The 15,641-nt window shown below is 34.0% G+C and overlaps 1 pseudogene; it reads right to left on the reverse strand.

The window, feature by feature from the left end:
- Window positions 1-10,948, reverse strand: part of LOC122815168 — a 196,541-nt pseudogene extending 185,593 nt beyond the window's left edge.
- Between the last annotated feature and the right edge of the window lie 4,693 nt (window positions 10,949-15,641).

Below are 15,641 nucleotides of genomic sequence, written 5' to 3' on the forward strand. Positions count from 1 at the left end.
ATTGCTGTGACTATACACAAGAACAAAATGTTATTAAAGTATACAGTTTACAGATTAGCACTTTCACAGAGTCCCCTCTGCTTCTTCAGACCATTATCATAAAAATGTTCAAACAAGATTTAAAGATATAGATTAACCAATCACATAGGAATTTGATAGTCATGAGTACATCAATCACATCTACTATATACACCCAGTAGTAAAATGACACCTACCTACTATTCCAAATTTCTAAACTAGTGAAATAAGCACTCATATAGCCATACATAGATAACAGGAATATAAAAATAGCATCATCATTTATGCAATTTATGACAAAACCTAGCAATTTGAATTAAAACACCAGCAGAAATAGTGCATTGGTAGCCTTGCTGTTGTACCTATCAATTAAATCAAAAGGCAATCGGTGCTGCTAGATTGACAGGAAGGACTATACCCTCACATAATACAGAACAGGAACATGACTACAACAAGCCAAAGTGCTAGAAAGGCAGAATAAGTTCTGTACAGCTAAAAAACTTTAAAACTATCATAGATGTTACAATCGAAAACTTTAAGCTCCTATAGCCATATGCATTTAACAAAATATCCAATTAAAGACACTAATAACATAATTGTTCATATGGTAAAAACATTGGTAGAAATTGTATCAAAACCTAACAATTCAAACTAAAACACCAGTAAGGACAGATGTGCATCAGCAGCCTTGCTATCATAAATGTAAATATAAGTGATGTAAATTAAATAGCTTTGGCTTACCTTAAAGCTTGAAGCTGGCGGAGTGTAAAACAAGTAAAGCCATAGATAAACCCATCATTATAGCTAAAAAACAACAACGGTGCTATATTAACAACCAGAACTACTTCCTGTGCAAAATACAGAATGATCACATGACTACAACTAGCCAATAGGCTAGCAAACAGCATAAAGCTTGTAGTGTCAAAAACAAAAAGTATTGGAGCATTCATAAGTATTACGATCATAGACATTTCAGGCTCAAAATGCTGACATGTCTAAAACAAGATAAAAATATATTGCAAATGTCAGCAGATCCTTCAACTAGATATCCAAGAGTGCACATGTAGAATAATGCATAACCTTTTTTATATAGCTAAGGCTAAAAGTTCAAAACCATGACAATCACAGCACATCAAATAGCTGATGTGAGGAAATAAAATAATGCTGACTTATCTTAAATCCTGATCCTGCAAGGGTTTAAATATCTCCAAACAAAGTGCATAATATAACATAATAAAAACAATAAATGCAGCAAGATTACCCTAACTTATAAAACATGGAACTAGATGTACAAAGTCACCTAATTACAATTGAAACCAATAAAATAACATAAAATACAGAACAAAAATAATAAAAAAAAATCTGTAACTATTTAAAACTAGTAGCTTGAATATTAAAAGAAAACTTAACTAATGTACTGAATACAATGGGTAAAATGGTATCAAGGAAACCAAACCTTATGAAAAGAAACTAACTTAAAACATATACTAAAAGCTATGGAAAATAAACATACAACAAATAATATAAAGTGTATGAAAAAGATACAGCGTTAGTGTTGATAAGGTCTCTTCTTAAGTATCTTTTTCAGTGAGACCCTTTCATTTAACCTTGGTTCCACATACATTCTCAGTAATAATATCCATCCCTGTTCATAGCTCTCAGCCTTGTTTTTCTAATCAAATATGCTATATTATGAACTTTGGAGGTTTTTAAACTCTTGCAGAATTAGGGTTCAAGGTAATTCAGCATTGATTGTTTGTTTAGGTCAGCTTTTATACATGCTTTGATTGGCATGGTTTTGAACTTTTAGCCTTAGCTGTATGAAAAAATGTATGTATTATTCTATATATGCACTCTTGCATATCTAGTTTGAGGATCTGCTGGCATTTGCAATATATTTTTATCTTGTCTTAAACATGTTAGCATTTTGATCTTGAAGTGTCTTCTACGATCATAATGCTTATGAGTGCTTCAATACTTTTTGATTTTGACTCTACAAGCTCTGTGCTGTTTGCTAGCCTATTGGATAATTATAGTCACGTGATCGATCTGTATTTTGCAAAGGAAATAGTTCTGGTTATTAATCTATCAGCATTGCCATTTTTTAACTATATTGATGGGTTTATCTATGGCTTTTCTTGTTTTAGACAACATCAGCTTTAAGTTTTAAGGTAAGCTGAAGTTATTTACTTTACATCACTTGCGTTTACATTTACAATAGCAAGGCTACTGGTGCACATCTGTCCTTAATGGTGTTTTAGTTTGAATTATTAGGTTTTGATACAAGTTCTAGCAAAGTTTTTATTATATGAACGATTATGTTATTATTGTTTTTGCTTGGATATTTTGTTAACTATATATGGCTATATGAGCGTGAACTTTATGAATGTAACATCTATGATGGTTTTAAAGTTGTTTATCTTTACAAATCTTAGGCTGCTTTTCTAGCACATTGACTTGTTGTAGTCATGTGATTGTTCTGCATTATGTGAGGAAATAGTCCTTGCTGTCAGTCTAGCAGCATTGATGGCTTTTTGATTGTATTGATAGGTATGATAGCAAGGCTACAGATGCACTGCTATTTCTGCTGGTGTTTTAATTCAAATTGCTAGGTTTTGGTATAATCTGCATAAATGATGATGTTATTTTTTATTCTTGTTATCTATTTATGGTTATACGAGTACACATTTGACAAGTTTAGAACTTTGTTTGGAATAGTAGGTAGGTGTTATTTTACTAGTGGTTGTGTGCAATATACTTGATTTATATACTAATGTGACTCTCAGATTCCTATGTGATTGGTTAATCTATACCTTTAAATGTTGTTTGAAAATGTTTATGATAATGGGCTTGAAGAAGCAGAGGGGACTCTGCTAATGCATTAATCAGTAACCTGTATACGTAATAACTTAAATAAAGTTTTTCTTTCTGTATAGAGAGTCACAGCCATGTTTGGAAGGAGTTTCTTCTTTCCTTTGGACTTGGTCACTGCTACTTACTCCAGCCTTAACTGAGTGGTCCATATTTTTCTGTGCTTCATGTAAATGCCATGGTTTCAACGTTCATAACTATTAAGGGTGTTGTCTATGCAAAAATAGGGATCCCTAATGCCTATATCTTCATGGAACAAGATCACACATTTGAGAATTTTTACTTTTTTTCTTTAATTTCTTTTATTTTAGGTTTTGCTTTAACCTTTGTACAAAGATTGGCATTGTGCTATGGTGACTGTCAGTGGTTGCTAGAAGTGAATGACAGTTCACTTTCCAAGGTAAGAACTCAGAAATATAATTTGGAATGCTATCAGTACACAAGTAAGACTGGTAGTGGTGTGCTTCCGTCAGCACTCTGGACAGTTCTGAAAGAAGAAATTGCATCCATCAACTGCTTTCTCTGTGACTCAAGGAGTTACTGCATTAAGTTTGTCGAACCAGCAGAGGTAATGTCAGTTTCAAACCAGACTAAAATAATTTTATTGAGGGAGGCAGAATGACATTTGTCACAAACTTTGTATTACAAATGAATAACCCAACTCTGTGTAATGAATGCTAAACATGTTACTATACTCTTTTGTGAGTTTGTGTGAAGCATAACACTGATCAGGTATAATTTATCTAAGAGTTTCATACGCCTAATGCAAATATATTTGTAGTGACTGGCAAAAAGACAGGTGTTATGTAACTTTCTCTGTGGCTTAGCATGTTAATGTAGTAAAATTTGTAACAGCAATAATAAGAGTTCGATTCCAGCATTTTTTTTAACTTGAATGTATTATTCAGTGACACAACTGTTTTGTTGTTGGAAATTCAACTATTCTTTGCAGTAATAACAAAGTTCAATATGCATAATGTAAAAAAGTATGACATTTACTAGGGTTTGAGTAAATAAAATAAGTAACATGATGAATGCGGAAATATTTATAATATTCTGGATTAATTATCATTATCTCCTAAGTAGTAATTGTGGCAATAATACATTTTCTTTAAGAAGATGCAATTCTGACTTGTATGTGGTTGAACTTATGTAATCTCCTGTGTGGCCCCTTTCTCAAGAATTGTCATTGCTTGCAAACCTGATAATGTATAAAAGAAATGTGAGTTTTCATGTGGCAAAAACTTTTAAAGGGTTGAATGTGTCAGGATAATAACATATGTGTTGGGTTATTTGCTAGATATAGCCTTTATTTGAATTTGGCTGTAATTTTTACTCTTTATTTCCTGCATCTGCATTTGCACACCACATGGCACTTCATGTCATTTAGTATCAACAGTCAGCATCAATGACAGACAGTTCACTTCTGAAGGCAAATACTCAAAAATTTTATTTGGACTGCCATCAGTAGCACAAATGAAATCAGCACCATTGAGCTCTGGACAGTACTGAGTGAAGAAAATGCACATTGCTTGTACCTTTCTCTGTGGCTGAAGGTGTTAATGCGTTATGTTTGAAGAAACAGCAGAAGTAATACAAGGCTCAAATCCAATTCACTAATAATTTTACTGAGGAGGTCACAATAAGTATTGCCACATACATTTTATTAGGAATTTAATGTGAAGTGCCACTAATAATTAAAAAATGAAATTTGCAACATAACACTGCGTAACAATTGTTAAAAAAGTAAGCTATTACCTGTGTAAAACATGTTAAACATAGCAATAATGATATTTAATTTAAAAAAACACTTGTATATGTATAATCTGTACAATAGTTACTGGAAAAGGTATGACTTATCACATATAATATTTAGGTGTAGTATAGCATGTAAAGTATATACGACACCTACCCCAACATGTCAGGTCATGCAACTCATTGTATATGAACTATACATAAATAAATACACTCTTTTACATATATCTCCAGTAACCTAACAAGTGAAAGTCAAACACATATAGGCATGTTATAATTACACCTCCACTGATATTGAAGTTGTTATACCTCAGCTTAATGCTGCAAATGTTAGCTGTTCTTTGCCATTAATAGTTACTAAGTGACATTTAGCATTCTAACCTTCTTTTTAGTAAGGGGTTCAATTCCCAGGTGGTATTACTCAAATTTGCACTTTATATATCCCACCAGCCAATTGTATCCCATTTCCTAACATTTTACCTCTAAACAATAGATGTCTTGTCATCTCACTGTGTCATGAAATCATGTGGAGAACTGACAATATTTCCTTTCAAATAAAATTCAGTTATCATCCTAATGATGATTTTATGGTGGAACATGTGTGAATGCAGTTCATATCACACACGGCCACGTCTCCTAGCTGTATTTCACACCTTCACTGTATTTTGAAGGAATCAAACCCAATTTCTCTGCCAGGCCATTTTTGTGTTTTCAGTTGTGTAAATGCAGCTGGCAAGGTTGCCAGTCATTGCTCACAGGCTGGAGCATGGGAAATTTGAACTGGAGACCAATTCATTGCCATATTTCTAGGTGCCCTTCAGATAACATGGCAGGTAAGGTGAGACTTCAGGATCTTTGTGACACTCCTCATAAAGCAATCCAGCTATAGGCTTCTGCAGGAGAGCTATACTGGGTCTCATTTCAAGGATGGGACTTGGAATGGCTTAGTCAAGGCTGTGTCCAGTGCTCCTGGCATTTCTTGCAATGGGGAACAATGTTGTCACCATTATAATGACACAACGAGATACAAGCAGGACCTCATGAGCTGATTGGAGGAAGAATTTAGAACTGCAAAGCCCCCCTGTGTTGTGTAAATATAGTGACTCACCAGCAGCCAGTACAATACCATGCAATGGCTGGGCAAAACAGTTATCCATCATGTTTCTTATTCTTCTGTTTCTTGTTCTATACAGCTGCTGAGGACATTTCAAGGCACAAGGAGGCAAATCAGGAACAAGTGGCACACCTCAGAGAGGCATGGGGTTAGTATGTATCAGGTATGAATGCAAGATCCTAGTATACCTGTAACAGCTAATCTTTCCATATTTTAAGGCAACAGTCCTTATGAGCTTGAGACATACACAAACATACACGTGGGTAAGGATACCTAACATTTATATCAAGTATAAATGCCTGCTCCAGTAGCTCTTGATCATTGCATTAGGCAATGAGTAAATTAACTTAACTGTGTGTCGGTTCAATTCCAAGGAGCAGTAATTAGCTTTTATTACCAGATAGTATTTAAAATTACTTACTGCATTATTAAATAACATTAAACATTACATTTTTGTAACTGGGTGTATTCACTTTGAATGCATATAGCAGATATAATATAGTCAGCTAACTGTTTCTATATTATTTATAATATTATTTGGATTGATATATGTTATGACACATTACTGCCATCACATTATATCTGGATGTGGCAAAGGTTAACATAGTTGTGTGTACATTTGCTTATATCGTGAAATATCAGTCTGACATGACATTGATATTATAATGTGTTTTCTTTCCTGAAGCCTATCTCTCTCTCTCATCTCTCTCTCATGCTCTCTCTCTCTCATTCTTTTCTTTTTAATTCTTTATGGAAACATTGCTGCTGAAACACAAATGACCATCAGCATAGGGAGCTAGACTGACCACTGGTGATTGGACCTTCATACCTCCACAAGTGGTGTGGCTGCACAGATATCCAGCATATCTGAGTCCCAACTTGTCAACATTGTCACAACAACACCTGTCTCCAAGTATGTCAGGTAGCTTGCCCTGGCTGCTGGGGTAGTAGTACCCACCTGGAGTAGCACTAGAGGAAATAGTGATTTTGTCCCCCATCGGGAGATGACAGGGCTGGTGAAGGACATTATGGAGAGGGGCCTTGGTGCCAAATCATCAGAGTAGAAAAGATCCTGGATCAAATTGCAAAATGGATGCCCTGGACAGCACTGACCCAGTGATCTGTAACAGTAGACAGTGATGAGATATCTGAGGGTAAGGAATAGATTCTCACTGTGCTCATGCTGGAGGTGGATGCACCTTTGATATCCTCTACCTATCCCAAATCATGGTGTTCCCCCCAACCTTTTGTGTCCATCACCATCACTGTCTGTCTTATATGTCCTGTATGCTTGTGCCTGCTACCTAACCTGCCCAATCTACCTTACCTTCTTATTCTTAAACACTTTCTCCAACAGTCATCCCTCAAATATATAAATAAATAATAAACAGGCACATCTTCCTCAAAAAAATAATAATAATAATTTGCCCCATTCATAGCTCTACATTTCACCTAGATATCTGCATGACACATTTGATTTGGTCCAATCAGTTGTCACCCAGCCCTGATATTGTGACTACCAACATTTATGAAATTCTTGATACAGGTATATATTAACTTTGTGAAGAACTGGGTAACTCTGGTGCTCTCCCACCCCCATACTGCACAATATTTTGTTTTTTGTCCTGTGTCCTAAATTTTTCTAGCTCCCCCCTCCATTTTGGCCACTGTGCTATCCACCCATTTTCCAAGTGTTTAATCTGGTTAAAATATAAAATTACTCTCAATACACATGGCCAGAGTGCTCAGTATTTGTGCAGCACTTAGCATTGTGTTCCATTGCTAATTGATGGTAAATGTCAGTTCACAAACTATGCCAAAAACTGTAGATTTTACCTTTAACTACACTAGCAAATGTACTTAGCCTCCCTGTGCTGTAGAAATGCAGACTGATAGTACTATTGTGATACAGTTATTCTAACACATTTATTAGGCTATTGGATGTAATGTATATCCAATGGGATGCTATGGTTGTCATTACTGTTATGAAGCCTGATGCCTACATTCTCCATTGCTTCAATATGTTGTCACTGTCCCTTCAAATGTGTGAGTTTTGCATTATGAAATATGAGTTCTTATGTGGTGTACTGAGATAATTCGCAGGTTTGTAGATTGCTTTTTGAATAGTGTCAAGGATTCAAACCAAAAGTATGTCAAACAATTAATTAATTTTTTTTTATTAATATTTTCTGTGTAACTGTTGGTTATATATGTTATTAACCCACCATTCATAGGATCATAGGATCATAGGAGGCTACTAGGCTAATCCCCTGGGGCCCTTACAAGCCTAGCCAAGAGTTTATCTCCCCCAAAAGAACCCTCATTATCCTGTTTATATCTTTTTCATGTTTCTGCTCTCCTATCTCTGCTTGCTTTATATTAGAAGCATTGTGTTGTACAGAGCATGACAGCATTAATATGATGACAAACCTAAGAGTAACATAACACAATGATGGCTATAACATAACACAAAGACGGCTAGACTCAGCCCATAAAAAAAAAATATTCCCATGTCTCTATCCCTGTCCCCCAATGTCTCTCTCTCTCTCTCTCTCTCTCTCTTACCCCATTTCTGTCTCACCCTTTTTTGTCTTCAACATTTGTGCAATGCCTGGCACCAAGCAGCAATAGTAACTAATGATAAATGGCAGGCCACATCTTATTTCAAAAAGGTGAGATTTTGCATTGAGATGCATTTGTGTGCTGCTCCTCATATTACTGTGCTTAACCTCGCTGCTCCATACAAACATGGACTGATAGCACTATGGAGAGACAGTTATTATAATATGTTGAACAGGATGTGGAGTCAAATATACACCATATCACATGTTGAATTATAACTACTGTTATGAAGTATGCTGAACAAAAACTTCCTTTCTTCATAGCATTACCATAGTCCCTAAAAATGTCTGTCTATTGGCAACTGACATCTGCCTTCCTTAGTGTTGTGATCAGCTATTGATTGTGTCTATAGATTTTCTATGTAGATTGTCAGATATCTAAATGCAGCACCTGATCTACAATTACTGAAGAATATAATATTTCTGTAACTGTTTATCTATGGATTCATGCGTACATCCAGGGTTCCACCAGCATTAACATGCTTGGCCTTCTATGTGTTTCACAATCAGCCCCAAAATGCTCATACATTCCCAGAAATAAGTGCAAGACATTTGGCACAATCAAGGCTTTATGGGTTAATAAGCATAGTACACTAGGCACATCTTAAAAATATTGCTGCTATACAAACATAAGGTGATAGAATATATTAATTTGCAAACACTTTATTATGGAAGCATATATCTGCACATTAGACTTACAAATGATATACAACGGTGTGGGTACTTTGCTCCCATACTGGATGAGAGGTACTAAGTAGTATACTTTCATATATTTGACCAGTCTGTTTGTAATTTACATAGTGCATTGTCCAAGAAAAAGGAACTATTGAAAATGTCACAACAGATGCTTATTATTTGCTTATAATCATCCTGAGCTGAACACTCAGGAATGCTTGGTTGCAAATTCTCTGTTTCACAAGTGTAATTATCATCAATACACCATACTGTAAAGCAGATTCATGTCACTCAGACTATCACAGTGTGCATGATTAACAGGATTGATAAGTTATCTGATCATTATGTTATTACTTATGATCATCACTTTGCTGTTACTGTTTGTTTGTCAAGACTCATTTGTTTATATTCAAACCAAGGATGCACTCTAGTTTCTCTACAACACATTGAAGTAGTAACCATTACAAATGTATAGTATCCTGCTTTTAAAGTCAAACTTCTCCTGAACTCTAGACTGGGTACTTAGATAGGTAGGTATGTGTCGTAATACATCAGTGACTGATGAGTGCGTGGGTGCGTGTATGTGTGGTGTGTGTGTGTGTGTGTGTGTGTGTGTGTGTGTGTGTGTGTGTGTGTGTGTGTGTGTGTCTGTCTGTAGGACTGGCTTCACCCATACATCTGATGCAGACACTGCCTCTCCTGAGTAATATTTAAATTAGCACTGTTACTGCATATGGATTCGAAGTACATTTCCTTTATTGTAAAATCCTTAAAACCAGTTGATTGAGTGCTTTCTTCCCTCTTAAGCAGGGATTTCATCAGAATCTAACTTTTTCCCTCCAAAACTTCCCCTTAAATAGTAGATTACATCATTAAGACCTGGTGACTCATCCTATTAACATTAATAAAATTCATTAAAAATACATTCAAAATATAAAATCCTAAAAATAATAATATAACTATAAAAACAGATAAATATATCTAGACAATTTATATATATGTGTATGTACATTTTTCTATGTAACATTATTTCATTAACTCCACTTTTTTATATAACAAGGGCTTAATAGAAATAACTTCATTCAGCCCAGGGACTTGACTTGCTTGCAACATAATTTGCCATCTTAGCTCTCTCTCTTCTATGTAACTTCTATAATTACCCCCTCTGGGGTTCTTTAAAACCTTCTCTAAGATGGCAAATTCAAAACCTAATAAACCAGAGCAGTTTGTGGAATGTTTACACAAAGCATTATTTTGATTTTTATTAAGTATTTGGTAAGTGTGCTCATAAATCCTGTCCTTTAAATGTCTTTCTGTCTTACCAACATAGAAACTAGGGCAGGTTTTACACAGCGCCAAGTAAATCACACCTATAGTTTGACAATTACCCTTTTCAAACTTTATTTCTGTCCTTAAAATATTGTTTAGTGTAATACTCTCCCTGGTGTAAATATATTGACACTGGGAGCAACGCCCACATTTTAAAGTATCATACTTGTTCTTATTTTTATTCTTAAATTCACTTTCAAAACATTTTTTTCAGATTAGGTCCAACTTTGTAAACAAAATTCGGCGTATTACCCACTACAGTCCATAGCTTCAAATTATTTCTCAACATAACCCAATTGTCATTCATAATTTTCTCCACCTCATGTGTTTTATTTCCAAAAGGAATGACCATAGATTTTTCAAAATCCTTATTATCTTCTGGTCCTTTGTTTGTATCTTCACCCATATTCTGTGGGATCCCTAATAAGGGCTTATATTTATTTCCCCATTCATCCCTTACAAAATTAACATAGTCATTAATGTTTTTAGTGGGATACCCTCTTTCCTTAAATAATCTAGCTACTATTGCCAGTTCTTTATCAATATCTTCCTCATTAGATGTCATTCTTGCTATCCTAATGAGCTGGCCTTTCAAAATACTATTTTTTTTTTTTATTGGGTGATTACTCGAATAGTGTAGGTATGAGTTACTAAAATGTGGTTTTCTATAAACCTTAGATTTAAATGACCCATTTTCCTTATGAATATTTATATCTAAATAGTTTGTACCATTCTCTTTATATTCATAGGTAAATCTTAAAAATTCTGTACTATCATTAAAATACTTAATCATTTCTTGAATCTTAATCTTCGGACCTTTCCACAAAATAAAGATATCATCCAAGAATCTAACATATAATTTCATATATTGAAAAAAAACACTTTTAAACACAACATTATGTTCCCAGTCCAATAACACAAGGTTTGCATAAATGGGGGCACATGACGCCCCCATAGCCACCCCTTTGTGTTGCCTGAAATATTCTCCTTCAAAAAATATGTAATTATGGTCCAAAACAATCTCCATAAATTCCATAATTAATTCAATTTTATTACTTACAAGTTTTGTATACCTGTTTAAACTCTCAAAAAACATTCCAGACCTTCTTTTTTTGGACTAGATGTGTATAAATCAATTATATCAATAGTAATGAATGTTATATCTTTATCCCACAAATCTTTATTTATCCTACCTAAAAAATCCCAAGAGTCCCTAATCATGTGGTCTGCATTAATAACTTGGTTTTTTAACCACTTATCTATCAGCATCCCAAAGAGATACATTTTGGACCCTCGTCCTGACACAATAGGTCTAAATTTCAAATTTTCTAGTCCTTTATGTGTCTTAGGTATTCCAAACATTGTAGCCACTAGAGGTTTCTTGACTTTCAAAAAATTATATAAATCATCTGAAATTCTTCCCTCTAATATATATTCTTCTAAATAAAAATCTATTTTTTTATTACTAATATTAATCTCATTTAAGGAAGCTGACGTATAAGTCAGTGAATCATTTAACATTTCAAATATTTTGTGGGAATATTCTAAGCTATCATAGAACACCATACCACCTCCTTTGTCAGGACGCATCACTCTAATACTCTTGTCTTCTCTCAAACATTGTAATATTTCATTTTCTTCTTTACTTTAGCACAAGGACTTGACGGAGTATAAAAACCATAGAGCATATATATTGAACAATAACAAAAATAAAAAAAGTAATAAAGGACAAGACAATGAATATTATAAAGGAAAGTTTAAAGAATTTAACAAAGAAAATAGAAGTTATGGAAGGAAACACAACACTGAAAGATATGATGGAGATGTGTGTGAACCACAAACTTTTCAATATCAGCAGGAATGGGATGTGGGGCTACAGGAGGCAAGGAAACATCCAGAAGGGTGGAGGAACCAAGGAAACAGGAACAAAAGGGAGAAATGGTAGGGAACATTGTTCAAGATGGAGTGAGACACACACTGTTAGGATATTATATTTACAATTTTGCAGGAGTTGAGCTGTCTAAGGAACACTTCTCTCTCTGTATGAAAGGTTTGAAGTTTGTTCCAGCTAGACAGTTTGATTACACACAAACAATTATTGAATTAAAAATGTATTTAAGGAAGCTTAACTTAGCATATATGTTCGAAGGACAAAAAATACTTAATAAAGAGAAGCTAAAGTATGAACCCAAGAATGAGTGTTTTTAACCCGCCTCTAGATCCAATTTTATTTAGTTTGGAAAAAGCAATAATGGAAGATATATATAAACTAAAAGATAGAGAACAAAACATTTTTAAAAATAAAAATTTGAGTAAAGAAGAAAATGAAATATTAAAATGTTTGAGAGGGGACAAGAGTATTAGAGAGATGCGTCCTGACAAAGGAGGTGGTATGGTGTTCTATGATAGCTTAGAATATTCCCACAAAATATTTGAAATGTTAAATGATTCACTGACTTATATGTCAGCTTCCTTAAATGAGATTAATATTAGTAATAAAAAAATAGATTTTTATTTAGAAGAATATATATTAGAGGAAAGAATTTCAGATGATTTATATAATTTTTTGAAAGTCAAGAAACCTCTAGTGGCTACAATGTTTGGAATACCTAAGACACATAAAGGACTAGAAAATTTGAAATTTAGACCTATTGTGTCAGGACGAGGGTCCAAAACGTATCCCTTTGGGATGCTGATAGATAAGTGGTTAAAAAACCAAGTTATTAATGCAGACCACATGATTAGGGACTCTTGGGATTTTTTAGGTAGGATAAATAAAGATTTGTGGGATAAAGATATAACATTCATTACTATTGATATAATTGATTTATACACATCTATTCCAAAAAAAGAAGGTCTGGAATGTTTTTTTGAGAGTTTAAACAAGTATACAAAACTTGTAAGTAATAAAATTGAATTAATTATGGAATTTATGGAGATTGTTTTGGACCATAATTACATATTTTTTGAAGGAGAATATTTCAGGCAACACAAAGGGGTGGCTATGGGGGCGTCATGTGCCCCCATTTATGCAAACCTTGTGTTATTGGACTGGGAACATAATGTTGTGTTTAAAAGTGTTTTTTTTCAATATATGAAATTATATGTTAGATTCTTGGATGATATCTTTATTTTGTGGAAAGGTCCGAAGATTAAGATTCAAGAAATGATTAAGTATTTTAATGATAGTACAGAATTTTTAAGATTTACCTATGAATATAAAGAGAATGGTACAAACTATTTAGATGTAAATATTCAAAAGGAAAATGGGTCGTTTAAATCTAAGGTTTATAGAAAACCACATTTTAGTAACTCATACCTACACTATTCGAGTAATCACCCAATAAAACAAAAAAATAGTATTTTGAAAGGCCAGCTCGTTAGGATTGCAAGACTGACATCTAATGAGGAAGATATTGATGAAGAACTGGCAATAGTAGCTAGATTATTTAAGGAAAGAGGGTATCCCACTAAAAACATTAATGATTATGTTAATTTTGTAAGGGATGAATGGGGAAATAAATATAAGCCGCTATTAGGGAACCCACAGAATATGGGTGAAGATACAAACAAAGGACCAGAAGATAATAAGGATTTTGAAAAATCTATGGTCATTCCTTTTGGAAATAAAACACATGAGGTGGAGAAAATTATGAATGACAATTGGGTTATGTTGAGAAATAATTTGAAGCTATGGACTGTAGTGGGTAATAAACCAAATTTTGTTTACAAAGTTGGACCTAATCTGAAAAAATGTTTTGAAAGTGAATTTAAGAATAAAAATAAGAACAAGTATGGCACTTTAAAATGTGGGCGTTGCTCCCAGTGTCAATATATTTACACCAGGGAGAGTATTACACTAAACAATATTTTAAGGACAGAAATAAAGTTTGAAAAGGGTAATTGTCAAACTATAGGTGTGATTTACTTGGCGCTGTGTAAAACCTGCTCTAGTTTCTATATTGGTAAGACAGAAAGACATTTAAAGGACAGGATTTATGAGCACACTTACCAAATACTTAATAAAAATCTAAATAATGCTTTGTGTAAACATTCCACAAACTGCTCTGGTTTTTTAGGTTTTGAATTTGCCATCTTAGAGAAGGTTTTAAAGAACCCCAGAGGGGGTAATTATAGTAGTTACATAGAAGAGAGAGAGAGCTAAGATGGCAAATTATGTTGCAAGCAAGTCAAGTCCCTGGGTTGAATGAAGTTATTTCTATTAAGCCCTTGTTATATAAAAAAGTGGAGTTAATGAAATAATGTTACATAGAAAAATGTACATACACATATATATAAATTGTCTAGATATATTTTTCTGTTTTTTATAGTTATATTATTATTTTTAGGACTTTATATTTTGAATGTATTTTTAATTAATTTTATTAATGTTAATAGGATGAGTCACCAGGTCTTAATGATGTAATCTACTATTTAAGGGGAAGTTTTGGAGGGAAAAAGTTAGATTCTGATGAAATCCCTGCTTAAGAGGGAAGAAAGTGCTCAATCAACTGGTTTTAAGGATTTTACAATAAAGGAAACGTACTTCAAATCCATATGCAGTAACAGTGCTTTTTTTCTGAGTGATTTTGTGGACTAGTAGCACTGATTGGCTTCTTTTTGCTTATTAATATTTAAATTAGGAATGGGTTCCAACATCAGTTTCTTCAAGTTTTATACAAAACATCATCTCTGCAAAACACTGATGAGGTCATCCTTTCAATTGTGCACTATCTGCCAGTTGTAAAGTTGTAACCAAACTTCTCCTATGGCACTTGTGATTGGTACTGTGTATTATAGATTGTCCTCTGGATTCATAAAGCTCCATGCAAGAATAAGACTATTCTTGAATGGAGTGGGTCGTGTCTGTTTAGAGCAGCAGTTCACCTTGCACATTCATGAAGGCGTGCTGCTGTTTAATCTATTTCAGACAGGAACCGTGAACGGGTGCAGGGGGCATGTCCAAGTAGTTTAAGGACACTAAATACGCCCCTGCACTCAGAAAGTGCCATACGGCACTTTCTAGGCCAAACTGGCATAATATTAGAGCTTTGATCTAATATTATGCTAGTATTTCAGTGTCTGCAGACACTGAAATAAAAAAAATGATAATTTCAGTGTCCATAGACACTGAAATGAAAACAGCAACCAGAAAGCAATGCAAGAGGTGTGTGACAGGTTCTGTGATACACACCCTGCATTGCTAAAGTGCTGTACAACACTTTTGTAATTTGCTAAAGCAAAAAATGTGTGTAAAT

The sequence above is a fragment of the Protopterus annectens genome, chromosome 1.part1 (assembly GCF_019279795.1).
Source record: "Protopterus annectens isolate FY-2018-M chromosome 1.part1, PAN1.0, whole genome shotgun sequence".
Taxonomy (NCBI): domain Eukaryota; kingdom Metazoa; phylum Chordata; order Ceratodontiformes; family Protopteridae; genus Protopterus; species Protopterus annectens.